This window comes from Sapajus apella, unplaced genomic scaffold (genome assembly GCF_009761245.1).
Source record: "Sapajus apella isolate SASKATOON/1434 unplaced genomic scaffold, GSC_monkey_1.0 scaffold36, whole genome shotgun sequence".
Lineage (NCBI taxonomy): Eukaryota > Metazoa > Chordata > Mammalia > Primates > Cebidae > Sapajus > Sapajus apella.
Window position 1 is genome coordinate 30442550 of NW_022436976.1, and position 27272 is coordinate 30469821.

A 27272-nucleotide genomic window follows, 5' to 3' on the forward strand; every position below is an offset into this window, starting at 1 on the left:
AGTCTTTACTATGTACCTTCTCTTTGCTAGACCTGGGCACTGCAGGCCCAGAGATGGGTCGGAGAGTAATGCATAGGCAGATAACTCCTGAAAACAGTGTCAGGACTGGGATAGAAGCTGTGTGGACTATAGTGAGACCTTAAAGAGGAAGGAGTCAGTTCTGCCTGGAGTATAACGGAGAGCCTTCGTAGATAATAATGTGGGTGCACACCATGTACTGAGTACTTGTCATGTGTATTAGTTTTGTAGGGCTACCTTAACAAATACCACAAACTGGGTGGCTTAAAATAATGGCATCTTGTTCTTTCACAGTTCAGAAGGCCAGAAATCTAGGTGTTAGCAAGGCTGGTTCCTCCTGGAGGCTCCAAGGGAGAACCTTCTCCATGCTTCTCTCCTAACTTTTGCTGGATCCTGACAATCCCCAGCATTCCTTGACTTGTAGCTGCATTACCCCAATCTCTGCCTTCTTCATCACATGGTCACCACTTCTGTTTCTGTGTGTCTCTTCCTTTTATATGGATATAAGGATATCAGTCACTGGGTTTAGGGAACATCCTAAATCCAGTATGATTTCATGTCAAGATATTTTTCCCAAACAAGTTTACTTTTACAAGTACTAGGGCTAGAACTTGACCATATCTTTTTGGAGGTCACAGTTTAACACAGCACACCACATTTCAGTCCTTTATGTACATTATATGATCTGATTCTCATAACCCTGATATGGTTTGGCTGTGTCCCCACCCAAATCTCACTTTGAATTGTAATAATCCCCACATGTCAATGGTAGGGCCAGGTGAAGATAATTGAATCATAGGGGCAGTTTCCCCCATACTGTTCTTGTGATAGTGAATGAGTCTCACGAGATCTGATGGTTTTATAAAAGGAAGTTCCCCTGAACACACCCTCTTGCCTGCCACCATGTAAGATGTGACCACGTAAGAAAGTGACCTCCTTCACTTTCCTCTATGATTGTGAAGCCTCCCCAGCCATGTGGAACTATGAGTCAATTAAACCTCTTTCCTTTATAAATTACTCAGTCTCAGATAGGTCTTTATTAGCAGTGTGAGAACTGACTAATACAAACCCTATGAGGCAGGTACTATCATCAGCCCGTGATATGGTTTCGCTGTGTCCCCACCCAAATTTCATCTTGAATTGTAGTTTCCATAATCCCCACGTGTTGTGGGAGGGACCTGGAAGGAGGTAATTGAATCATGAAGGCAGTTGCCTTTATGCTGTTCTCATGATCATGAGTGAGTCCTCAAGAGAACTGATGGTTTTATAAGGGGCTTTTCCCCTTTTTTGCTTGGCACTTCTTGCTGCCACCACGTGAAGAAGGACGTACTTGCTTCCCCTTCCACCAGGATCGTAAGTTTCCTGAGGCCTCCTTAGCCCTGTGGAACTGAGTCAGTTAAACCTCTTCCCTTTATAAATTATTCAGTCTCAGGGCATGTCCTTATAGCAGCGTGATAACAGACTAATACAGCCCCATTTTACAGATGAGGAAAAAAACTCAAAGAAGTAAACAGCTTGCCAAAGTTCATGAACCCAGAAAGTGGAAAAGCAGGGTTTGAACACAGGTCAGGCAGCCTCCAAAATCCTGTTTTTAGGACAATTTGGCAGCTTCTTGCAAAGCAAAATCTAGTCTTCTTACATAATCTAGGAATTGTGCTTCTAGGTATTTACTCAAATGAGATAAAAATTTATAATCACACAAAAACCTGCACATGAATGCTTACAGCAGCTCTAACTGCTAAAACATGGAAGCAAGCAAGAAATCCTTCAATAGATGAATGAATAGACAAGCTGTGGTACATCTGCAAAATGGAAAATTATACAAGGATAACAAGAAATAAGTTACCAAGCCATGAAAAGACACAAAGGAACCATAAATGCATGCTGCTAAGTAAAAGAAGACAGTCTGAAAAGGCTACATGGTGTATGATTCCAACTATATGATATTCTGGAAAAGGCAAAACCATGGAGACAGTAAAAAAAAAAAATCAGTAGTTGTTCTGGGGGAGGGAGGGATAAATAGGTGGAGCACGGAGAACTTTTTGGAGCACTGAAACTCTTCTATAATAGTGGACACATGTCCTTATACATTTGTAAAAACTCATAGAGCTGTTCACAAAAAGTGAGCCTTAATGTAAACTGTGGACTTTAGTTAATACCAATGTTTCATAACAAATGTGTGACGCACCAGTGCAAGATGTTAATAATAGGATAAATTGTGTGTGTCTTGAGGGGGTATATAAGGAACCCCATACCTTCTGCTTGAGTTTTCTGTAAACTTAACGCGTTCTAACAAAGTCTATTCATCATAAATAAATAAATAAGGAGCCCACCAAGAGCCAGCCTAGGGAAGTATTGAGAAAACTGAAGGGGGAAACACCTGCTAAGAAATGAAAGAACTGAAAAACCAACAGGAAAAGATGAGACTGCTGTTCCTCCTTGCTCCTTCCCATTGGACACCGAGGTATACTGTCATCAGCTTTGTCAGGTTTTCAGTAATGATTAGATCAATATTTGTGAGTCTGTTTCTAAGCTCCAGGACTCCCTGCTGGAAGCCAGATGTGCAGATATAAATAAGACATAGCATTAGTCCTCAACTAGCTCACGTTATTGAGGAGGCATCAGACACAAAGCATAGAGTACAATGAAATGAAATGGACCTTGGGTGGCTCTGAGGGCAGAGGGGGGATCCCTGGACATCAGCTTCTAAACTTGGGGCCAAATTCAAATGGGCAATTAATAAAAATATGGCCTGAGTCCAAAACCAATGTAACCCTCTGCTCTCTAGGACACAACGTAGGGGAGAGGATTTGGCAAGGTAAGGGGACCAGTGAGCTGGGACAGGTGCCTGAACACAACTGGTGATTCAGTTCCTACAGCACAGGTGCTGCCTGTTCCTACAGGCCTTTCGCAGGGAGCCAAGACCACTGGGGGCTGTGTGGATGTCAGCCCCATTTATTCTCCATGCCAGGACAATGGACCACAGCCACACCAAGCTCCTTCCCCATGATACCCTTCTCACTGCCTTGCCTTTCCCCTTTCTCTTTCCTTATCCTACTCTCCTTAGAGAACATGTTATCACTTCTCACTTGGATGAAACAGGTGCAGCAAGCACCAAGGGAAGACATTGCTGCTGTGGCTCTTGGCTTTCGTTCTCATTTGGTGGTTGGCCTCACTCCCAGTATGGCAGCCCAGTGGCTCTTTGCAGACCTTGGGAAATAGAAAGGAAACCCAGCACAGTCCACTGACTTTGGCTTCCATACTTACGTCTATCCAGATTCTCTAATGGCCACTAAGCCCCTTCCTGTTTAGTTGGTGAAACTGACCATAAGAAGAAATGGAAAGTGCTGACTCACGTCCTCAGTGGTCAGCATCTCCTGTCTGTTGTGGCTCCAGCTAACCCAGTGTCTGGCACACAGCAGACACTGTGGCTGTGACTCTACAGCAGTTCAGTCTAGGTGCTGGGACACCTGTCTCTCTGACCTTCTTTCCTCCTCCTCCCCTTCCCAAGAATACTCTATCTCCTTGCACCAATGAACCAACTTGCCCTGTTCCCTAGACAGGCCACACCCTTGCATTCCCCCAGGACTTTGCTCTTGCTCCTTCCTCTGCTAGGAATGCCTTGCTTCACTTTCACATCCCTACTTATCCTTTAAGATCCAGCTAAACTGTTAGCTCTTCTAGAAATTCTTCTCCAACTCTCCGAACGTGACTCAATCCTATGTGTTTCCAAAGCTCTTTCATCTTAGGTAGAATGAAGCACTTTGCATAGCATCTGTTTTCATTCCTGTCTCTCCCAAACACTCATTGCTTCCTTTCTATTTCCCCAGCATAAAGCAGAATGAAAGGCAAACAGTAGGTGCTCAGCAATGCTTATGGGATGGATTCATGGACAGGAGGCAGTTAAATGTTATTTCATTTCAAGAGTATGGACACCATCAGAGCAGATGGAAACCATCTGGGAAATTCAGCTCTTCCTCTCTGGCATCATGCTCTCTAGCCTAAGCTCCACCTTCTCACTGTCTCTCCTGAGGCTGAAACAGCCTACATGGGCAATGATGCCCACTCTAGGAGAGTGGTGGCCTCTTTCCTAGAAACCAGCTCTCTTTCATGTTTCCCATCGCTGATTTGATTTCCAGCTTTGGCCCCCTTTGGGCTAATGACAGCCATGATTTCTGGAGGCTGCTTTCCCTCCAAGGGAGATGGAAAACGGAATGTTCACGCATCATTTGCTCATCCAGCATTAGAGAACACTGGGCTGCAATGGAACACAGTGATGAATCAGACCCAAGCTCTGCCCATGAGGAGCTCAGAGTCAAATGGGGATGGCAGATAAGTGAATGAATACTCCAAATACAGTGTGGTTCAGAGTGAAAAAGAGGAACTTGCAGGGCAGGGAGTGAGGAAGGGTGGGTGCATGTGGGAAGACAAACCAAAGAAAGGACATAGAACCAGGCTTGCATTGTTCAAGAAAGACTTCTTAGCAGAAGCAATGCCTAAGCTGCAGTCTTAAGCACATGACAAGACAGGATCTTAGACCATTTTAGATCCAGACACCTGAGTTATCTGGGACAACCAGGACAAGGTCAAGAATGACGATAAGATGCTATCATAAAAGACCCCGAAGAACTCGCAGTTTCTATAGGTAGGAGAGGCCCATGGCAGAAAGTTCTTCAATGGCTACCTGGGTTTCTGCTGCCCTTGATGCTGGTATAATTCAGGACACACAGCTCAGAGGTTCTGGATTCAAAGATCTCTAGTTATTGGTCATATTTCCTATTTTCAGTCACTTCAAAAGGCCAGACCACAGAGTCCTTGTCAGATGTAGCCCTGTGTTTCAGAATCAGGATAGGCAGGAGAGTCAATCTACTGGGGACCTTGGGCAAGCCCTTAACCTAGCCCCAGTGTCCTGATTTGTAGAAAAAGGATGATAATGGTATTCCCCTTATGAGCTTTTAAGGATAAATGAGATAAAGTATATAAACCTCATCTTTCAAGCCTCTTTTCCTCACCTTAACTACACTAAGCTTTTTCTTCCCTTCTCATATGTCTTCCGTTGGCTGGAAAGTCCTACCTCAGTTTGTTTAGATAACACCTACTCATCTTTCAAGTCTCCCCCTGAAGTCACTCCTCAGGAGAGCTTCCCTGACACCTCAAACCCAAGTACCTTGCATCACAGAGGCTCATGGTACCCGGAATTTTTTTACATTGTACTCAGTGAATTTGAACATTGAACAGGTCATTACATCTCTGCCAGCACATTGTAAGGCCAGAGACTTATCTATCTTATTCAGTGCTGTATATCCAACTAACCCACAGTGGTTATCACACAGCAGTTGCTTGATAAACATCTACTGAATGAATGCATAAAGCAAATAAATGAGAACTCCATGTTTAATAGGTATTACCAATACTATATTCTCAGTCTACCACTTACTAGCTACATGATTTTGTTGCCTCATCTATAAAATGGGAAGAATGAATATTCAAAATGACCCTGCAATGTAAGTGTTCACCTACTGTAGATAAAATCCTTATCTCGTAGGAGAGGCCCAACACGTGATAGTGACTATTCTCATCTTAAGCTCAAAGCAGAACTAGAACCTCTGTTTCTGAACCCAGAGAGACCTTTTTCCCATGTTTCCAAAGGTCAGAAAAGTATTATGGGATCTTAATTCCCACATCACCAAGTACCTTCAAAAAGAGACCTAAAGGGAACACACTGGCCATGGCTATGCCAGGCATGCTGTCTTGACAACTGTGGCCATCCTGGCTTGGGGGCTGGGGCAGATGTGCACACTCCTGCTTCTGACTGGAACAAAAAGGCAGAGGGAACACTGCCAATGCCTTTGTGCAGATTCATCATTTTCAATGCTCATTCTTCACATGTGTTTTCAATCTCACACAAAACATGGACTTCTGGTTTCCATTACCTTTGTTTCATTTTAGAATATAATGTTTTTTATAGCCTGGGGAAGGGAGGGAGAAAGTAAGCAAGCAAGTGAGTGTTGTGAGCTGATGCGATTTTTATTTTTCCATCAGAACAAAGAGGGAAAGAAAAAGCCAAGAAACCAGGGATGGCAGAACTGCTTTGGGCTCCTTCAAGTCAATCATTGATTCCTCAAGCATTTATTGAGCACCTACTCTGCGTGCAGAGAGATGGAATAAAGCAATGACTAACACACGGTCCCTGCAGTCAAGTAATCTGCAATAAGCAGATAAATGGACTCACAGCACATAATACAAGAAAGATTTTTTTTTTGGAAGGGAAGAGAAGAAAGCAAGGAAAAGATAAAGGTTAGTAAAAAAGTGAAGAAAGAATAAAAGAAGGGAAGAAAAGATGGAAGGAAGTGAAGAAAAGAAAAAAGGGATAGGAAAAAAGAAGGCATGGAAAGAAACTAACACATATCCATCACTTCCTATGTGCCAGGCGCTATGCTAAGAATCTTACATCTTGTATTTTATTTAGCCCTCATAACTTCCTGTTAAGGGGAACCCACTTACCATTTTACAGGTGAGAAAACAGAGGCTTAGGTAATACTCAAGGTCTCACAGCTGGTAGCACAATCTGGAGGTGCACAAGCCACAGAGCTCCTTGCCTGACCTCCTCACACAAAGGTGTTACCAACTCAGCTCTGCTCTGAAGAAAAAACCCTCCTTCTAAGATGTACGAGGAGCCCAACACCTGGTTATTCCACTGGCTCCTCAAAAGCCTCCCAGAAACACAGCCAGTTAAAATGGATGGACTTAGAGATCATCTGATCAAACCCACCTGAGGAGACACACATTCAGAAACAGGTGGAGACTTGCCTGAGGTCTTGTGGAGAGTACAGGAGACCTGGGGCCCAGTCCTCCCCACTGGAGCCCATGGGGAAGTCAGCAATGCCAACAGCTAGGGCATTTAATTGCTTCCAGACGAGGGAAGACTGCAGTCCACCCTCCTCGCTCCATCCCATCCTGGCTGAAGCAGTCCCAGGTCTGCTGAGCAGGAAGGTTTGTTTTGGCAGAAAGCTGGGTGCTGTCCAGCTCGATAATCATTTGTGTTAACACGCCATTATGTGTGTCGTTAACAGACTTGGCAACTGGGACTTGGCTTTTTCTTCCCTTACGTTTTCTTTTTATTTTCCAAAGATAGAAAAATAAAATGCAACCCCCATGTATGAATCAGAAAGACCAAGATTCCCAGCCACACAGGAGCTTGCAAACTCTGCCTGGAAGAAGAGGCTTTACCAAAAGCATGTCACTGTCCAGCAAGTATCTCATGGCTTTGTTCTTGAAGGAGGCTCCATCTGACATCATGGCTGGGGTTTGCTCCTCCTGACCAGGGCTCACACATCCAACCTTTCCTGTCATGGCACACAAGTGCCCTCTCTGCCAGCATAGCTCATGGAATGGAAAATGTCAGGGCTATGGAGTCAAACAGACCTGAGATAAAAGACTGGCTCCACCATGTTGTGGCTTTTGATAACTTGATGAAGAGATTTAACCTCTCTGAACCTCAGTTTCCTCATCTGGAAAGTGGGGTTTAACAATGAGATAGTATATCATTCTTCCCTTTATTTATGCCATGCTTAGCAATTCATCTATTAAAAAATGGGAAAGATAAAGAGTGTTAAAAGATAATGTTGTACTCGTGATATTTAATAGGACTTGAATATAATGTACTCAAAGTATAATGATAAATCAGACACAGGCCTTGCCTTCCAAAGGCTTATAGGCTCATATAGGGGAGCCCAATATAAAGAAATTTAATTCCTTTATTATTCCACAAATACACTGTAAGGTGTTCTTCCCAAGTCCAAAGTTAAGACCCTGGTTCAAGCCACCATGTTCTCTCACCTTGACAAGTGCAACTACCTTCTTTAAAATAGATATATATATGGAACACTTCACAAATTTGTGTGTAATCCTTGCACAAGGGCCATGCTAATCTTCTCTGTATAGTTCCAATTTTAGTATATGGCTGCCAACATGAGCACTGCAATTATCTTCTAACTGGTCTCCAACTTCCCTCTCATGCTCCTCCAGTCTGTTCTCAGCAGAGAAGCCACCATGATCCTTTCAAAACACCAGTCTGATCATATCATGCCACTCCTAAAAACCTCCCAATGGCTTCCCATTAAACTTAGGGGAAAAAAATCTAAATTCCTTCCTTAACCTAGAAGATCTAATGATCTGGGACCTGTCTGTCTCACTGCCCTCCTCACTCATTCTGCTCCAGCCACTCCAGTCTGCTTGTTCTTCCTTGAGCACACCTAGAAACTTCCCACTTCTGATTCTTTGCTTTCTCTCTTAGTATAATGCTTCCCCAGGTGTCTGCACAGCTCCTTCCCTTACTTTATTCACATCTCTGCTCAAATGTCATATCAAAGAGGCACACTATCCAAAACAGCATCCCCATTGCTTATTATGTCCTTACTTTGCTTTAGGGAAAGACTCATCACTTTCTAAATTATATTATATACCTGTTTGCCTGTGTTCAGCCTCTCTCACAAGAAAATAAATGTCCAAACAGCAGAGATTTTGGAACACTGCATTGCATGTGCTATGTACTCAGTAGACATTCATTGGGTAACTGAATTAATGCAGAAATTAACACACACTGTGTGCCAAGCACTATAGTAAGTACTAGTGAGACCAACTGGACAGAGTTCTTCCCTTCTAGTCAATGCGGGATTTGACAGAAGGAAGCCCCGTAGGAGCCCTGAGGAGGTACCTGTTCCAGCTACAGAAGATCAGACCCAGGGAATCATTTCAAAAGGAAAATATTTTTAAACTATGCCTTGAAGAATGAGTCAGAGTAGCCAGATAAAGACGGGAAAATTAGAGGGAAGGAGAGGGGATTCTAGATAGAGGAGACATTATGAGAAAAATGATAAAGGAAAGAAAAATCTTGGTGTGTTTTTAAAACCACAAACATTTTTGCTTTGCTGGGGCTATGTGTATGTGAGGGTGTTTGGGGTGAATGCAGAAAACAAGAGATGAAATTGGAAACATGAAAAGGAAGAGACTGTGGAAGGACTTCGATGTCAGTTGAGGATATTAGATCTTATCTGCTAACAGGAAGTCATTAAAGAAGAGTAACATGGTCAGTTTTACAAAGTTCATTCTGACCAGAGGGTAGAGAATAGATTTGAGGGATGTATAGGTGTGAAGTATACAGATAAGGTAGCTAATAATACAATAACAACAATAAAAATTAGAAGAGAAAAAATATTTGCTATCTATAACTACAAACTTCTTATAAACAGGACAGATGTATTAAATGGGAGAGGGACCTTTTTGTTCTGCTAAGAATTTCATTGACTTTGATTATACAGATTTGAGGGCAGAAGCCGTGGAGAGCTGAGTCCTCTGCATGACAAAAGAAAATAAATCCCAGAGAATCTCAGTGGGGAAAAATAGGAGCAAAGGAAAGAGGAGAAGGAAAGAGAAGCCAGCAAAATAATGTGATGCTAGTCACTAGAATTTCCAATGAGAAAAATCCAGAAGCAAAGGAGCTTTTAAAAACAGGAGTTTGTGTTTATGATTCTAAGTTGTTTGCTAAAAAAATAGGAGTTCTGCTTCATGATACGATGGAATCATTGGTATGAAATCCCTCCCACCATTAAAACTGAACAAAATACAGAAGGCAACAGCTTTCTGTCATTGGACAATAGGCAACACATGCCTGTGATCCCTGAAAGGAGGTAAACTCGCAAGGTGAGCCCCACAATTGCCCCAGCTCTCTGGGAATGGTTTCCCACACTGCAGAGCAGAGAGCTGCAGTCTAAGCAGAGGAGAGTAGTTCTGATGAGCTGACGAGGCAGAAGCCAGAGTTCAGAGCAGCTGACATGACTACAATCTGTAGGGCATGACACCGGAGAGGAGTAAACTGCACAGACAAGGGTCCCCAGAAGCCCGTATATGGGTGCCCTATGGAGTCCTTCACTGAGAGCTAGGCTATGCCTTCTCAGGGCGAGAGTACACAGGCTCACCACAATGTAACTACAACAGGATAGATAACAGAACAGAGATGCTAGAAGCTAAACAGTGCTAGAAGACAGAGGAGATACAGTCCAGCCGGAGTGAAGAAATCTTATTCACACTTTAAATTTTTTTAATCGACAGGATCAATGGACTTAACACAAATTGGGGAGGCAAAAGTGTAATGAACTTGAATATAAGCTAATAGAAATTAGCCAATCTAAAGAAAACAATAGAAAAAGATTGGAGAATGATGAACAAAATCTCAGGGATCTTCAAAACTATGCCAAATGGTCAAAATACCTGTAATAGAAGTGCCAGAAGGAGAAGAGAATAAAAATGGGAAAGAAACCATTTGAAAAAATAATAGCTGAAACATTTCCATATTTAGTAAAATTTATGGATTCAAAATACTCAGTGAACACCGAGTAAGATAAATACAAAAAAAAAAAGCACACATAGAGATGTCAGGGTCTAACTATGAAAACAAGAACAAGTCTTGAAAGCAGTCAGAACACAAAGATATGTTTATGCAGATGCTCCTTCACTTATGATGAGGTTATGTCCCAATAAACCCATCATAAGTTGAAAATATTGTAGTTCAAAAATACATTTAATACACCTAACCTACTGAATATCATGGCTTAGCCTAACCCACTTAAACATGCTTAGAACAATTACCTTAGCGTGCAGTTGTACAAAATCATCCAACACAACAACCATTTTATGATAAAACATTGAATATCTCATATAATTTATTGAATACTATACTGACAGTAAAAACAGGATGGTTGTACGCATACTTAAAGTACAGTTTCTACTGAATACATTGCTTTCATACTATTATTAAGTCAAAAGATCATAAGTCAAACCATTATAAGTCAGGGACTGTCTGCACAGAAAACAGTGAAACCTTATAAGCCAGAAAGGATTGGGTCCTATCTTCAGCCTCCTTAAACAGAATAACTGTCAGCCAAGAATTTTGATCCAGAAAAACTAAGTTTCATAAATGAAAGAGAAATAAAGTCATTTTCAGACAAACAAATACTGAGAAACTTTGTCACTACCAGACCTGCCCTGCAAGAAATGTTAAAAGGAGTTCTAAATCTTAAAAACTTGACATACACCAGAATAGAACATCTTGAAAGCATAAAATTCACAGTCTATAAAATAATAACACAAGGAAGAAAACAAAGTATCTAGGTAACAATCAACATGATGAATAGAACATTACCACACATCTGAATATTCACTGATCATAAATGGCCCAAATATTCCACTTAAAAGATCCAGATTGGCAGAATAGATTTAAAAATTACAAATCAAATATCTGCTGTCTTCAAGAGACTTGCCTAGCATATAAGGATTCATATAAATTCAAGGTAAAGGGATAGAAAAAGGTATTCCATGCAAATGGAAACCAAAAGGGAACAGGAGTGGCTATTCTTATATCAGATAAAATGAACTTTAAAGCAACAACAGTTAAAAAAAAAAAAAGACAAAGAAGATCATTATGTAATTATAAAAGGATCAATCCAACAAGATGATGTTACAATCCTTAAAATATACACACCTAACTCTGGAGCTCCTATATTCATTTTAAAAAAATACTACTATCCCTAAGAAATGAGATAGATAGCAACACAATAATACTGAGGACATCAACACTCCATTGAAAGTACTAGACAGAGCATCGAAACATAAACTCAACACAGAAGCAACGGACTTAAACTACATTCTAGATCAAATGGACCTAACAGATATTTATAGAACATTCTACCCAAGAACTGCAGGATATACATTTTTCTCATCAGCACATGGAACTTTCACCAAGGTAGACTTTATAGCAGGCCACAAAACAAGTCTCAATAAATTTTTAAAAATTGAAATAATATCAAGTATCTTCTCAGACCACAGTATAATAAAACTAAAAATCAATTCCAAAAGGAGCCCCCAAAACTACACAAATACATGGAAATTAAACAATCTGCTCCTAAATTACTTTTAGGTTAGCAATGAAATCAAGACGGAAATTTAAAAATTCTTTCAAATAAATGATAATAGTAACACAAGTTATCAAAATCTCTGAGATAAGCAAAAGCAGTGCTAAGAGGAAAGTTTATAGCATTAAGTGCCTACATCAAAAAGTCTGAAAGATCACAAATTGACAACCACAAATTGGGAGAAACAAGAACAACCTCAAGTATATATAGTACACTATACCTAGGTGTACTAGATATAGCACACCTCAAGGAACTGGAGAAACAAGAACAACCCAAACCCAAAGCTAGCAGAAGAAAAGAAATAATAAATGGGAGCTAAACGATGAAGACACATGGACACATAGAGGGGAACAACACACACTGAGGCCTTTAAGAGGATGAAGGGTGGGAGGAGGGAGAGGATCAGGAAAAATAACTAATAGGTACTGGGTTTAATATGTGGGTAATAAAATAATGTATACAATAAACCCCCAAGACACAAATTTAGCTATGTAACAAACCTGCACTTGTAGCCCTAAACTTAAAATAAAAGTTAAAAATAAAGAAAAGAAATAACAAAGATCATAGCAGAACTAAATGAAATTGAGACCAAAAAAAGTCAAAAGATCGATGAAACAAAAAATTGGTTCTTTGAAAAGATAAATGAAATGGATGGAACATTAGCTAGATTAACCAAAAGAAGAAGAGAGAAGATTCAAATAAATTCAGTTAGAAATGAAAATAGAGACATTACAACCAACAACACAGAAATACAAAAGAGCATTCAAGACTACTATGAATTCCTCTATGCACACAAACTAAAAAATCTAAAGAAAGTGGATACATTCCTGGAAACACACAACCCTTTTAGATTAAATCAGGAAGAAATAGAAACCATGAACAGATCAGTAACAATCAGGAAGACTGAATCAGTAATACAAAAAAAAAAAAAAAAAAAAATTTGCTAACAACAACAAAAAAATAGCCCAGGGCCAAATGGATTCACAGCTGAATTATACCAGACAAAGAATGAGCACCAATCTTACTGAAACTATTCCAAAAAATTAAGAAAGAGGAAATTCTCTCTAACTCACTCTATGAGCCAGTATCACCTTAGATCCAAACCAGGAAAATACATTAAAAAGAAAACTAAAAGACCAATATTCCTAATGAACATAGATGCAAAAATCCTCAACCAAATATTAGCTAACTGAATCCAATAGCGTATCAAAAAGATCATACACCATGATCAAATGGTTTTCACCCCAGAGATGCCACATATTACAAACCCACAGTCAGCATCACACTGAATGGGGAAAAGTTGAAAGCATTTCCTAAGAACTGGAACAAGACAAGGATGCCCACTTTCACCACTTCTATTCAGCATTTTTTTAAATTTTTTCTATAGCATTTGTTACCTTCTAATGTACTATTAAAAATATTTATTTATTTATTTATTTTGCTTATCTCCAGTACCCCTTGCTAGAATATAAATGCAGTGGCATCAAATTGTGTCCATTTTGTTCATTGCTGTGCCCAAGTGACTAAAACAGTGCTTGGCAACAGAAGGTACTCAATATGTTAGAAAGAAAGAGAGGTGGCGACGGAAGGAGAGAAGGAGGGAAGGAGCGGGGGAGAGAAGGAGGAAGGAGGGAAGGAGGGAAGGAGGGAGGGAGGGAGGGAAGAAGGAAGGGAGGAGGGAGGGAGGGAGGAAGTTAGGAAAGAAGGAAGGGAGGACAGAGGGAGGGAGGGAGGAGGGAGGGAGGAGGGAGGAAGGAAGGGAGGGTGGAAGGAAGGAAAGAAGGAAGGGAGGAGGGAGAGAGGAGGGAGGGAGGAAGGAAGGGAAGAGGGAGGGAGGGAGGAAGGAAGAAAAAGAGGGAGAGAAGCATAGTCATTTTCACAGTTCCTGGCAAGTAGTAAGTCTTTAGTAAATGGCAGCTTTTATTACTAGATATGGAAAATAAAGCCTAGAAAGAAGGAAAAATGACTTGATCAAGAGCCACAGAAAGTTGTTGATGGGGCCAATACTAGGCCCCAGGTTCCCTAACTTGAGCCATACAGCAGGCCCTCAATAAATATTCACCATTTTTATTATTTTACTCCTTGGCAAAGTACATATGTGGTAAACACTTGCGTTCATTTTTTGTTTAACACTTTGACATCCTATTATGTATTCAGCACTTTCACATTTAATATGCATAACGGTTCTTTGAAGTGTGGATGTTACTTTAATTGTAATCATGAGAACCCTGTGCTCAGAGAGGTCAAGTGACTTCCCAAGGTCACACAGCTGGTAAGTGGTAGAGTCAGAATTCATCTCCAGATCGGTGATTTCAAGTCCAGTGGTCTTTTCCTCATAATGCAGGAGGTGGGTGTGGCAAAAGGTGCCAACAGCTTGGAATGAAATTCATCACACCCTCCCAAATCCAAACCTCCCTCCACTTAGCCTCAGGCAGGTTTTCATCTCTGCCTTGACCTTAAGAGAAACCTGCTGGCACTGTGGCGTCTGTCTCTGAAAGTCAGCTGCCTGTTTTTCAGACTCATAAATTGCCTGTAAGAAGTGTTTCATTATTCTGTCCAAGCGACATCAAATACCTGAGGTGTATTTCATGAAAGTTCCCCTTCATACACAGGCCACAGAGTAGGTAACATTTCTGTCTCCAGGAAACTCCTGAAATCCACCTTTTGGATTATTCCACTTGAGACAAATTAGAATTGAAAGCGGCTGCCTGTGCTCTTTCATGTTCAAGGGCAGCCGGGTGTTGTGGGCTGCCAGGCACCAAAGAATTCTTTATTCTTCCGTCACAGGGGAAATTGAGGAAAGAAAGTAAACACCGCACTTTCCACTCCTACATCAGTCATGGGAGCACTGAGTGGAAGCTCAGAAAGTGTCATTCCAAGGCAGAAAGCTACTGAAAGGGCTGGGACCCTCCCATCCAGAGCCAGCCTCCGTCAAAACTACACATTTGATGGAGATAAGGGTTGTCCTGCAACGATCTGAAAGTCAGGAATCGTCGATGCATAACCCAGCTTAACCGTTACATTGCCCTGTGTCTTTAAGTAACTAACTGCCCCTCGCTACTCCGTCACCAGGTGATCTGTCACTAAATTCCTTACTAGGTCCATCATGCTGTGACTTTTGCATTGACCAATACACTCAAGTCACTCAAACTAGTAACATATTTACTATACAAATGAAAAATGAATTAATATACAGTCAGTTGCTAAGCTTGATAAGCCAAAAGCTTCTCAAGTCTGTTGATTTTTCACTTTGACACCAAACCTTTCTCAACCCCTAGTGTGTGTCAAGCAAACACCATTCTCCCCAACAGTTTATAGTCAAGCACCACATAATGATATTTTGGCCAATGACGGACAGTGTATATGCAAGTGATCCTACAAGATTACAATACTGTATTTTTACTGTGCCTTTTCTATGTTTAGATACAGAAGTACGTATCATGGGGTTATAACTGCCTACAGCATTCAGCACAGTACTATACCGTCCAGGCTTGTAGACTACAAGCACCAGGCTATACCACATAGCCTAGGTGTGTAGCCGGTGTCACCAGCTAGCTTTATGTAGGTACAGTCTGATGTTCGAGCTGCCATGAAATCGCCTAAGGAAGCAAGGCTCAGAGTGCATTCTTGTCATTAAGCGATACGTGACTGTCTATGTTCATTGCCTTCCCTAAGGAAGTGGTGAAGCCAGCACAGACAGAGGTTATGAGAGAAGATCCTGGGTGCTGCCCTCACAAAGCTGGCAACAGTGCTGGAGGGAGGGCAGATAACATTGATTGAAGGAATCTTCCTGCCAGGCACATGTATGTTACTGTATTAATATCTTGGAATAACCCTAACAGGTGAGTATTGTTATTCCTACTCTAAAATAGGGAAACCAGGACCTGAGATCATACAGCTCTTAAATGATGATGTTGGATTCAAACTCAGTTCCATTTTTCCAGGCTGTACTTGCTTCACACTTGGCCAAGCCTCCGATAATACTGGGGGGAAAGCCAGACACTCCAAAAGAGCACCACTACCTCCAACTGAGGGGTCTGGGGAGGCTTCCTGGAAGAGAGGGCATTTCTGAATTGGGCCTGAAGCCAGTCAGGATTTGGACATTCGATCCCATCACACTTGTACACCCATGCATGGACACACAGTCACAAACACATGTGTGCACACTCACACAAACACAGTACACACTCACACATGCACACACAAACACACAAGTGCACACACACTCATATGTGTGCACACACATTTATACACTCACACATGCACGTGCGCGCACGCGCACACACGCACACAAACACACACACAGAGTCACACATTTCTGTGTGGACTCAGGGTGGCCCACAGCCACTGACCAGACTGGAAGAATGTGTGTACACACTGGAAAGAGAGCTGTTATTTTAGTGCTGGCGACCCTCCAGTCATGAAAGTGGGGGGTCCCAACACAGTTATTTCTTTTTCCACCAGCAGAAAACATCTGTCCAGTGAAAATTACATTCGCTAAGAGATCAGCAGCATACCTGCCGGAGCCCCGCAGCCCTCCCCGCCCAGTCTTCCCGTCAGCAGAGGCCACTGCTGGGGCTCGGGTGGCATGGACTGTGCATCTGTAGGCTCTCAGCAGCCTGCACTGGCAAGAAAGAGTGTGTCCTCTGACAGGACACCCTTAGAACTACGAAAATGGAGTTCAGGACTCTCATCGACAGAACTTGAACTCCAACAGTCTCTGGGTCATCCTTAGCTGGCACCTACTTGTAAGTCACCAAAACAGAATCCCACCCTCATTTCACAGAATTCAGAACACGGTAGGAGGAAAGAAGCGTAAAGAGCAGTAAATTTTCAAAGACCCTAATGTGTCCTAGCACTGTGCAAGGTGCCCACTCTTTCTCTCTCTCCCTCTAACAGACTACCCAGGCACTGGGCCCTCTGCATACTTGCCCACCACTTTTCGGTGCCTATGGGAGATCAGAGAGGCAGCATGTTATCCTGGAAACAGCTCTGGTTTTGGAGTACTGAACCCAACATCATGCAGGTAAACAGATAGAACTGAGTCAGGGTGCAGAGTGTGGGACTGCAAGGTATTTGTCCCTTACATCCTTACCCAGAGTACTTCCCCATAGCAAGTAGTCCCGGTTGACTGTGATATCAAGAATATTTACAGGTGCAGTGGAAAGATAAATGGCATTTAAATTGGGAAAGACTTTGAAAGCCAGGATGATGAAGTTGAGCTTAATTCAGAAAGCACTAGGGAGTCACTGAAGGTTCTCAAGAGGGAAGGCTTATCGGGTTTGCACGTTGGAGATTCGAATATGACCCATTTTAAACGATACACACATGGAATCTGTAACACAAAAAAATCATTTTTCAACTTTGGATACCACATGGGTGCTAGTTTACAGAGAGGTCCCCCAAGTGACTAACTTGATCAGCAGACATTGTGAATCATCCTTGTGAGGACTGTGAACAGCCAGCACCCGGCCCACAGGTGCAACCAATGGAGGCTGAAAAGACTGAGCACATACAAATTTGGGAACTACCCACACCATGCCCCTCTCCCAGAAGTGGGGCCCATATCTACTCCTGGAACAGATTTCACTGAGACAAGGAACGAAAGGTACCTGGACCCTAGAATGAACATGGCTCACGATCTGGAGCAACTTATGTCCCCTCTGGGACCCCTTTCACTCCTTTGTAGACTGGGCAGTCTGGTCATATTTGATCAGGTGTTCCTTTTAAGAATAAGCAGGAGTCACAGCCTGCTCTGTGCCAGGCTTCATGTTAACTCTGTCATACCATTTCTCTTGTCCCTGGCTTTCATGGACTGGGATTTCCTATGGGCAGGAGCCATGTCTGATGTATCTTCACAACTCAGTGTGGGCTCTGGAGTTATACTCTGAGTTCAAGTCCAAACTTCCCCAATTACTAGCCATGTGACTTTGGGCAAGTGACTTTACACCATAGTCCCTCACTTTGTCTCCAAAATAGTAATAATAATTGCCCAACTTGTAGGCTATTTGAGAGCAAATGACTTAAACCTTAAGGTACTTAGGGCAGATCAAGGGCAGGCACATGGTCAACAGCTGACAAGTGTTAGCTATTGGTAACATGAATTAGAGCCATATGTCAAGAGAGCTACTCTAAAGGACCAGTGAGAGTGCTGTACAGCCTTGGAAGGGGGCAGGAGGGGAGGTCTAGGCCCATCTTACAGGGTGGGGGCATTTGATCCAGCCAAGCTCGAAGGCTAAAGTGTGCTCGGAGCCCAGGAAAGGCTCCTGGAACAGTGGAGGGCAGTGCATGGGGACAGAGAGATGGGTCCCAAGTTATGAATGACACCATAAAACAGACTAAAGATTTAGACCTTATCCAGAGGCAACGGGATCCATCCAAGGGTTTTCAGTAAGAACTGACTGGTCAGACTTAGAGAGGGGACTCCAGCAGCAGAAAAATAATGACCTAGAAGAGACATCATAGTGGCAGTTAGACCAGACCCACCAGGAGAGAACTAATGAGGCTGGATGGGGCAATGGTGGAGAGGAAGGAAGGAGAGGCGTCTCCAAGCCCCGAGGACAGATCTCAGTGAGGAGGGAGGAGGAGTTCATGGGGTCTCTCAGCTCCCTTCAGCTCTGACATTCTGGGACTGTAGAATTCCTCCAAGACCCTCCACGTGGCCACAGCTGGGCAGCATGCACACTTTGAGGATTTTGTTCCAGTTCCTTAAAGCTCATGAAGCAAAAAGCTTCCCTGGGGGAAGGTTAGAAGGCTCTTCATTGGCTGTGCTGTTTCCTCCCATCTCTCTCCAAAAAGTCAGGGGAATTACAATCAAAGCTGGAGCCAGGCCTGGCCAGGGACGAGGAGGGGCGGAGGCCATGCTCTAAATCCAAGGGGATCTGCAAACCCATCAGACAGCTCCATGCTCTCAGCTTCCATCAATCACAGCCATGGCCTACATCCCAACTGCATACAGCAATCTCTGCTGTAAACACTGTTTGCTGCTCCAAGAGGTTCATCATACTTGGAGAGGCTCTGCCACAAAGCATGCTGGGACCTTGATGAGGTTGGACCCAGGGAGGATAAGGCAGCAGACTTAGGGTGATAAACAAGTAAGAGATGCAGTCCCTTCTGGAGAAAGTGTGCCAAAGGAAGAAAGCAGAAGGGAGTTTTTATTGAGGGCTTTCTCCTGGCTGGGTGATTTGTAGGTATCCTCTCAATCCATCACACCAACAACCTAGCAAGAGAGCTTTTGTCATTATCATTTTGCCAATGATAAAACTGAAAATTAGAATGTTATTTGACTAATTTTCACAGGTATTAAATGGCATGCATGAATTCCAACCCAAATTCATTAGCCTCCAAAACCTATGCATTCATTTCTTTATTTACTCATCCAACAAAAATACATCATGGGCCTACTATGTGCCAGGCACTGTATCAGAGACCAGAGATCCAAGACACATATATTTCTTACCCATTTCATGTGAGAGACAAACAATATCAAGGTACTAAATGAACAAGGTAACTCCAGGTGGTGATAAATTGTGAAGCACATAAAATAAGGTGAGCCAATCTAGAGCCAGGTTGTTTATATGCAGCCTAGATTCCAAATTTTGCCCATGGTCTCTCTTTGTGTGGAACTGAAAGCTAAGAATGGTTTTTACAGGTTTAAAGGATTGTAAAGCAAACAAAAGAAAATAGGCAACAGAGATAGCATATGTCTCACAAAGTCTAAAATGTTTACCATCTGAGCAGACAGAGGTTGCCAGCCCCTAGTTGAGAAACTGAAGAGGCATCCTTGGTAGTGGATGGTAGAGAGGAAGGAGGGGAGGCTCCCAGGCCCGTTGACAAGCCTCGGTGAAAAGGGGGGCAAAGAGGATTGGGAGAGTTACAGGGTCTCTCAGGGAAGAGATTCTATGTGGACTTTGAACTGACACCTAATGACAGAAAAGAACCACCAGCTGAAGAGACCCAGAGAATGAGAATTCCAGGTAGAAGGAACAGCAAAAGAATGCCCAAGGCTCTGAGGTAGAAACAAGCTTAGCATGTTCAACAAACCAAAAGAAGACCAATGTTCCTTGAGTGCAGAAAACCATAGGCAAAGTGCTGCCAGCTGAGCACAGCGGCAAGCAGGAAGCAGGTGACATAAGACTTTCTGGGCCAAGATGAGGAGTGTCCTTTCCACTAGGCCCTACCCTGTGGTGTGGCAAAATCACATGAGAATCTAGCGGATGTCAGTCTGACTGGGGTGTCAGTATATGTCAGTATCACAATCTAGCGGTTCAAGCACAGTCATCAGAATCTGGGTGCAAGAGGCACCTGAGTCAAACAGGTGGTAGCAGCAACTCCCAGATGATGTAGTTGTTTACCTTAGGACTGTCCCCAGTGGTCAGAGGGTACCAGGAAAATGGTCCAGGATGAACAGGGTTTCAGGAGCTTGGCAGGCTGTCAGGACTCTTGCCAAACAAACTGGGATTCAAGGTAAGGCTTGAGCTCCAACAGGAAATGGCGAAATAAATACAATAAACCACGAATGACAGATGATGTGATGGAGGTGATGGTTAAAAACAGAGACTTCTGAGCATTTGGCTACCCTGGCCTTACCACTCCACATCAAAGACTGGGACCATGCCACATATACTGGCCTCCTGCCTACCATGTATGCCCTATCCTGGTCAGGCAAGGCTCAGGAAATGAGTGGGGCCAAGCCAGGGAGAGGAGAGCAACAGCGACTCCTTCTGGAAGGAGCTGCAAAGATAGATGCTGGTAGGACTGTGCAGAAAATGAGTTTGCATGGCTAATTACTGCTGCATCCAAGGTATAGCCATCTGTGCAAACACACTACAGGGGACTTATCCACATTCACAGGTAAATTCCCAGGCGGTCTGCTTGCCCCTGGCCATGGGGAGGGAGAGGAGAGAATCATCCGTATGGATCGACTGTAACATTTTGTACTTTGGCGACCACCGAGTTTAAAATGGCTGTTCGTCTAAGTATGTCCCCAGGCAACATGTGTACTATAACTTGATTTTTTAAAGACAACTTTTTTTTTCTTATTATAAGAGCAACACATGTTCCTTTCAGGGATATCAGAAAATACAGAGAAACCAAAAGGAAGAAAATAAAACACATTCATCCATCCACCAAGGCAGTCATTGTTAATGCCTTGATGTTTATTTTTCCAAGCTTTTCTTTGTGCATATGTAGTTTATTACACCAAAGCAACCCAAATATCCTCGAGATCTCACCGGTTGTGGGCTCACCTGAGGTATGACTAATGGTTACACTGCTGATTTGATGGCTTCCACCTGCCTGTTATCAGCTTCCATACCACCTGTCAGGGGCCCTCCCCCATATCCCTGGACATCTTTAGGGGGCTCACACACTCTCCGATACCAGTCTATGCCTTGCCTAGGCCTCTGTTCCTGCTCATCTGCAAGTTGCCCTTTTTGCTGCCCCCATTTGCCCCTCCCAGCTGACCTGGGAGGGACAAATTTGGATTAAGCACCTACTAAATGTGACATGCATCACAGTGTGAACCACACTGCACAAAGATTCAAGTTAATGCAGTTTGAGTCCTGAAGGGACTCACAGTCTGATGAGAGACAGGCACAGACAGAAATGACCCTGATGTGAGACAGGGCGTGTGCTCTTTGTCATAAGTGGCCACAGGGAGTGTTCTTGGGGAACATGATGCTTGGTTTCAATGAGGAGGTACCATTTTTCATGGACCTGCAGGATGGCTGGGATTATATTCAGGAGGGAGAAGAAAGACAGGCAAGCGAGCAAGGAGAAGGGCCAGGGTAAGGGTATGGGAGCTGGGAGGTGAGGGCCTGGGGGGAGCATGCAGGGGCCTGATCGTGCAGAACTAAGAGAGTGAAAGGAGAGAGTGGCAAGAAACAAATATAGAAAAATGCACTGGGACCAGTCCAAAAAGCAAATCGGGGCCACTGATGAGATCATGGTCAGGAGGGGCAGAATGGAAAATTCAAGAGGAAAATTCAGTTTTGTGAGTATAGTCCTTAAACACATTGTTCTTGAAAATTAATTTGTTTCCACTAACTCATTGTCCTTATGCCAAATTTGATCATCATATGAGCATAGAAAATTACACTAAATACGTTTTTATGATCCTAAAGCTGACGATATTGACTTTGATCTGCAATGAATATTTAAAAATAAAATCATATACTTTCGATCTACCCAATATTTCAGTGGTCACTTTTCCTCATTTAGACAGAAAAGTCATGACTATTCCAGGTCTATGTCTAGGCAAGGTATACTCTTGGCATTTCAGCACATGCCCTTCCTTGTTACCATCCCACCTTGGGGCCTTTGCACCTGCTATTCCCACTGCCTGGCATGGTTTTTCCATTTCCACTGCACCAACCCCTATTCATCTTTCACAGTTCAGCTCGACCGTCACTTTCATTAACTCTCAAATTGTGGGTTAGGTCTCCTTATCTACATTCTTGTGGTGGTCAGTCTTTCTTATTAACACTTACCATTAAAATTAAATGACTTAATGGTACACTCAGATGTGAGGGTGATCTGGCTGTGACATCTGTCACTCCATCGATTGCCAGGGTTAATTTGGCTGATCTGGCTGGCTAGGTAGGTGTCCCCTACCTCCCTCACCATTCCATGTTCATCCCTCCCGAAGAGGCGTGCTCGGTCAAAGAGGACGACCATAACTGATAGAGGACCGGCCTTCAGTCAAGGGTATATGGTAGCTGCACTCCCCTGCTAGAATCTTCAAACTTAATGGCACACTCATGCACAGGTGATTAAATACAAGCAGTCAAGGCCTGCATCCCCGACTTGAATGGAAGCTCAATGAGGGCAGAAGCTCTTTGTGTCCAAAGTATCTTTGCACGTGGAGATAATCATTAGGCATTTCTCAAGTGAATGAATGTCACTCCCTTTCCAATTATGATTCCAAGAAGTTTTTGATAATTCCAAGATTTTTTTAAATATATGTTTTCTCAGAACAACTATCAGGTAAATTTTTACAACAGTGATCCCTTATTTTTATCTGTATTTGATTTTTCATAGTCTCCTTGCTTCTAGAAAGAATGTAAAGGAAATGCATGTACAAGACAACAGACCTGAGAAGCTTTAAAATTTAAGTGGGCCCATATTTGATGTATAAAGTGATTTAAATCCATGATCTCTGCCTGGACTGCTGGGCAAGGGCTGAAGCTCAGATAATTCCTTTTCCCTATACTGTTTGCAAATGTGCTTCTTCTTTTAGGTGGGCATCCCCAGTGGTTCACCTTAAAGCTACATGAGGAAGGGGCCAGGGCTTCACTAACACCAGGTCTGGTGAGTTATAAAAGCATGCCATCAGTTCAAATCTTTGAGATGAATTATTGTCTCAAAAGCCTTGTGAGAGGTTAATTATCCCCAGTTAGATGAGGAGACTTAGGCCCAGAGAAGTGAATGACTTTGCCCAAATCACAAACTGAAGAAATGGAACAAAAGTGGGCTTTTCTGGAGAACTAAGACTAGATGTTTACTGCTCTCCACTGCCTCCCATTGGCATGGAGAAGAAAGAGGGAGCCTCTCTGGGTTTGCTCCAGAAACCAGCCCTGTGTTCCCATAGTGGGCCAGGGGCACCAGGCATCCTGGCATGCCTACCCTGCCAGCTCCCCCTTGCCTTTTGTATCCCTGCCCTCCCACCCCACCAGATCCTCAGGATGTCTAGTTGCTCCCATTTATGATCTAATAACTAGAATCCAAGATTTGGAGCGTGGGTTTGAGGGCCAGCAGGGCCAGGCTCCCCGGACACGCTGCGTGGCCTCTTCTTTTCAGCCCAGTGCCTTGTCACCTGCCCTCTGAGTTCTAGGTGCAGCACTGGGAGAGGACCAGAGATAGGCAGAGCTCAACACTAATCCACACTGTGTGTCTTCACAAAAGGGCCTGTTTCCTTCTCTTAGACAGAAGCGGAATATTAGTAGCTTCACTAGGACATTGTAAAATTGAAACAAGATTCTGAGTTAGGCACTCAGAAAATGTCCACGTCCCTTGCTTCCCTTTCTGTTTTTGCTGGCAGTGTCAGCAGTGACTGAAATATTGATTGCTCTCCTGCCCTGCTTCTTGGCAGGGGCCTTACGGCTGATTTTCTAGCAGTGAAGTCATTGGATGCTAAGCCAGGAGGATGAGTAACTGCCTCTCTCCTGCTGAACTTCATCTTCTACAGGTGTCCAAGGCAGAGGCAGCTCAGGCTCCTCTGCCCAACCCCAAATCAGGCCCTCACACCCAGCACGTGCTATGAGCTAACAAAGCAATCACAGCCAATGGTGACTATAAATCCCCGGTGTTTATAAAGTCTTTGTGTACCTCTAAACTCGAATAACCCCAAGTCCCATGGGACTGGAGAAAACAAGCTACAATTGTTGTTTACTCATCAAAAGCGCATTCTTCAGAGGAACGAGGAGGCCAGGACACAGATGTCACTCAGTAAATCACCCAGCGGCAACTGGGGAATGGTTGCAACGGTGAAAAAAATCTGATCAAATAGTGCTTTTACATGGGATGAAGGAGAGAGCAGAGCTTCAAACAAAGAAATCAGCCTGGACAGGACTAAAGCCCAGAAGATTTCTTTTCTCTGTACTTTTTGCAGATGTGCTTCTTTGGGGTGGCCATTCCACGTGGTTCCCCTTAAAGCTACATGAAGAAGGGCCAGAGCTTTGGTAACACCAGATTCAGTGAGTTATAAAAGCATGCTATCAGTTCAAGTCTTTGGGATTAATTGTTCTTTTGGAGAAGATGGAGAAAAACAAATCTGTTATCCAACCAACAGATGGGGCCAACATGGCAAGGATAGGAGCAGGCTGGGGTTCAGAGAGCTTGCCCTAGGCACGGGCATCCTAGTTATCAGGTCTAAGGCAACAAGCCGGCTCAGAGACTGCCTCCCCAGGTAGGTGTTGTATGCTGAGTCCTGCTGGCTCTGCATAGGGTTGGCTCAAGGCCTGTTGGGGTGAAATTCTAGAGTGCTGGAGGGAGTGGGGATGTCAGAGAGGAAGCGTACTTTGAGAGAATATCCGGTGACAAGATCAACCCCTTCACAAGTAAACTGAGGCCACGAGCAGAGAAGAATGACGGCCCATCTTACTATTCATTTGATTCGTATTACTCAAAATGTACAACTGCAGGCCTCTTGAATTTCAGTGCAATGCCATTTTTTCTGAGCTCTACTCATAAGAATAGAATTTAGGGGTTGTCAGATCCTGAATCTAATTCTGTGATGACAAATGTGTGAGCTGTGTGATGCCAAATTGCCTGCCACCCACTCATATAGCTGGAGTTAGTACGTATCTACAGATTTGTTTCTCTCCCAACTGGGAGTTGGGAAAAATGGCTTTCCCAACTCTTTCTGCTGAGCATGCATAGCTCCTTGGTTTTCTTTTTTTTTTTTTTTTTGGTTTTGTTTTGTTTTTTTTTTTTTGAGACAGGGTCTTGCTCTGTCGCCAGGCGCCAGGCTGGAGTGCCATGGTGCAATCTCAGCTCACTGCTATCTCTGCCTCTTGGGCTCAAGCAATTCTCCTGCCTCAGCCACCAAGTAGTTGGGACTACAGGCGCGCACCACCACACCCAGCTAATTTTTATATTTTTTAGTAGAGACAGGGTTTCACCATGTTCGTCAAGATGGTCTCAATCTCTTGACCTCGTGATCCGCCCACCTCAGCCTCCCAAAGTGCTGGGATTACAAGAGTGAGCCACCACACCCAGCCCGGTTTTTTTTTAAGAGAAAGAACGCACTGCTCCATTCTATGCCATCTAAGTGGGGCTGTTAGTCAGTGCTCTACCCACTTAGCCACAGGATTGGGGACATGTGACCTGGGTCTAGCCAATCAAAATATTCTCTCTCCTGGCCACAGTGATTGGCTTGGATATGGACAAGGTCAAACATAGCCAAAGCTAGCTGATCAGAAACCACGCCAGGAGTTGTCTACCAAAGTTAACTGGGAGGCCAAGCTTAATAATCTTCATAATCTGAGAAGACTTTGCTTCAAAATGAGACGTTTCAGTAGTTGAACTATCAACTACAAACCCAGAATGCCTTTACAGCTGCCTGCCACTATACCACACATTTGAAGAACCCACTTACGTGAAAGCCTAGAAGAGAAAGGAAGGAATTGAACCTCTCAAGAGAGGTTCAAGCCAACTTCCTAACTATGATGACTTTCTCAGTTAGGAAATATTAGCAAAATAATTACATAACTTTGCCAAAGTTAATTTATAGTTTAGAACCCTTTCTATCTTCAGGACCTACCCATTTCAATTAGGCTTCCAAAACACTACACCACCTATCACAGAACTCCTTCACTTTCATGACCACACCCTAATAATTGGTTTCTTAAGGAGCTCATTAGTACTTTACATTATCTCCCTGATATTAACAACACACAAACACAATGGTATGAACTATTTTACCTGCTATCTTAATTTTAATTGCTCTTTTATAATGTATATTATAATAAATGAAATTAATAACACCTCTCTTACCATCAAAACTATAGAACACCAATGATACTGAAGCAATGAATACACAGATTCCAAAGACCTAAAGTTTGATTCCTACGCAATTCCTACAACAGACTTAAAACCAGTGGCTACTTGAAGTTGATAATCAACTGTGGCTAAAACCAGTGGCTACTTGAAGTTGATAATCAACTGTGGCTATTTAAAGTTGATAATCAACTTCCCCACAGAAATATCAATTTGTCTCAATTTCGTCAGAAGATGTTCTATATTCATGAGCTGTACCATCATTAGGCCTAAAGGCAGATGCAATCTTAGGACTTTTAAACCAAGCAACCTTGACAACTACATGGCCAGGTCTTTACCAGGGTCAATCCTCAGAAATCTGCAGATCTAATCACAGCTTCCTACCCATTGTTCTTGAACTGGTAACCCTAAAACACTTTGAAAATTGAGCAACATCTATATTATAATATCACTGTAGAGCTAATTAACATTAATCTTTTAAAGACTGAAAGTTATGACCCTTCCTCTGAAATGCCCCAACTAGACACATCCACATGATCTATTACTATTATATCCATAATCCTATCACTTTTCATTTTACTTCAACTAAAAATTTCAAACTTCACCTATCCAACAAATTCAACACCAAAAACTTTTGAAACACAGAAACATGAAATCCTTTGAGAAAAGAAGTTTAATTGGCCCACAGTTCTGCAGGCTTTACAGGAAACATGTTGCTGGCATCTGCTCAGCTTCTAGGGAGGCCTAAGAAAGCTTCCAATCATGGTGGAAGGTAAAGGGGGAGCA

At 43.0% G+C, this 27272-nt stretch overlaps 1 non-coding gene across 1 annotated transcript; it reads right to left on the reverse strand.

Moving 5' to 3' along the window:
• Positions 1–7891: 7891 nt before the first annotated feature.
• Positions 7892–7996, reverse strand: LOC116564183. The gene has a single exon (XR_004274773.1). It is a non-coding gene; the product is annotated as a U6 spliceosomal RNA (small nuclear RNA).
• Positions 7997–27272: the final 19276 nt, after the last annotated feature.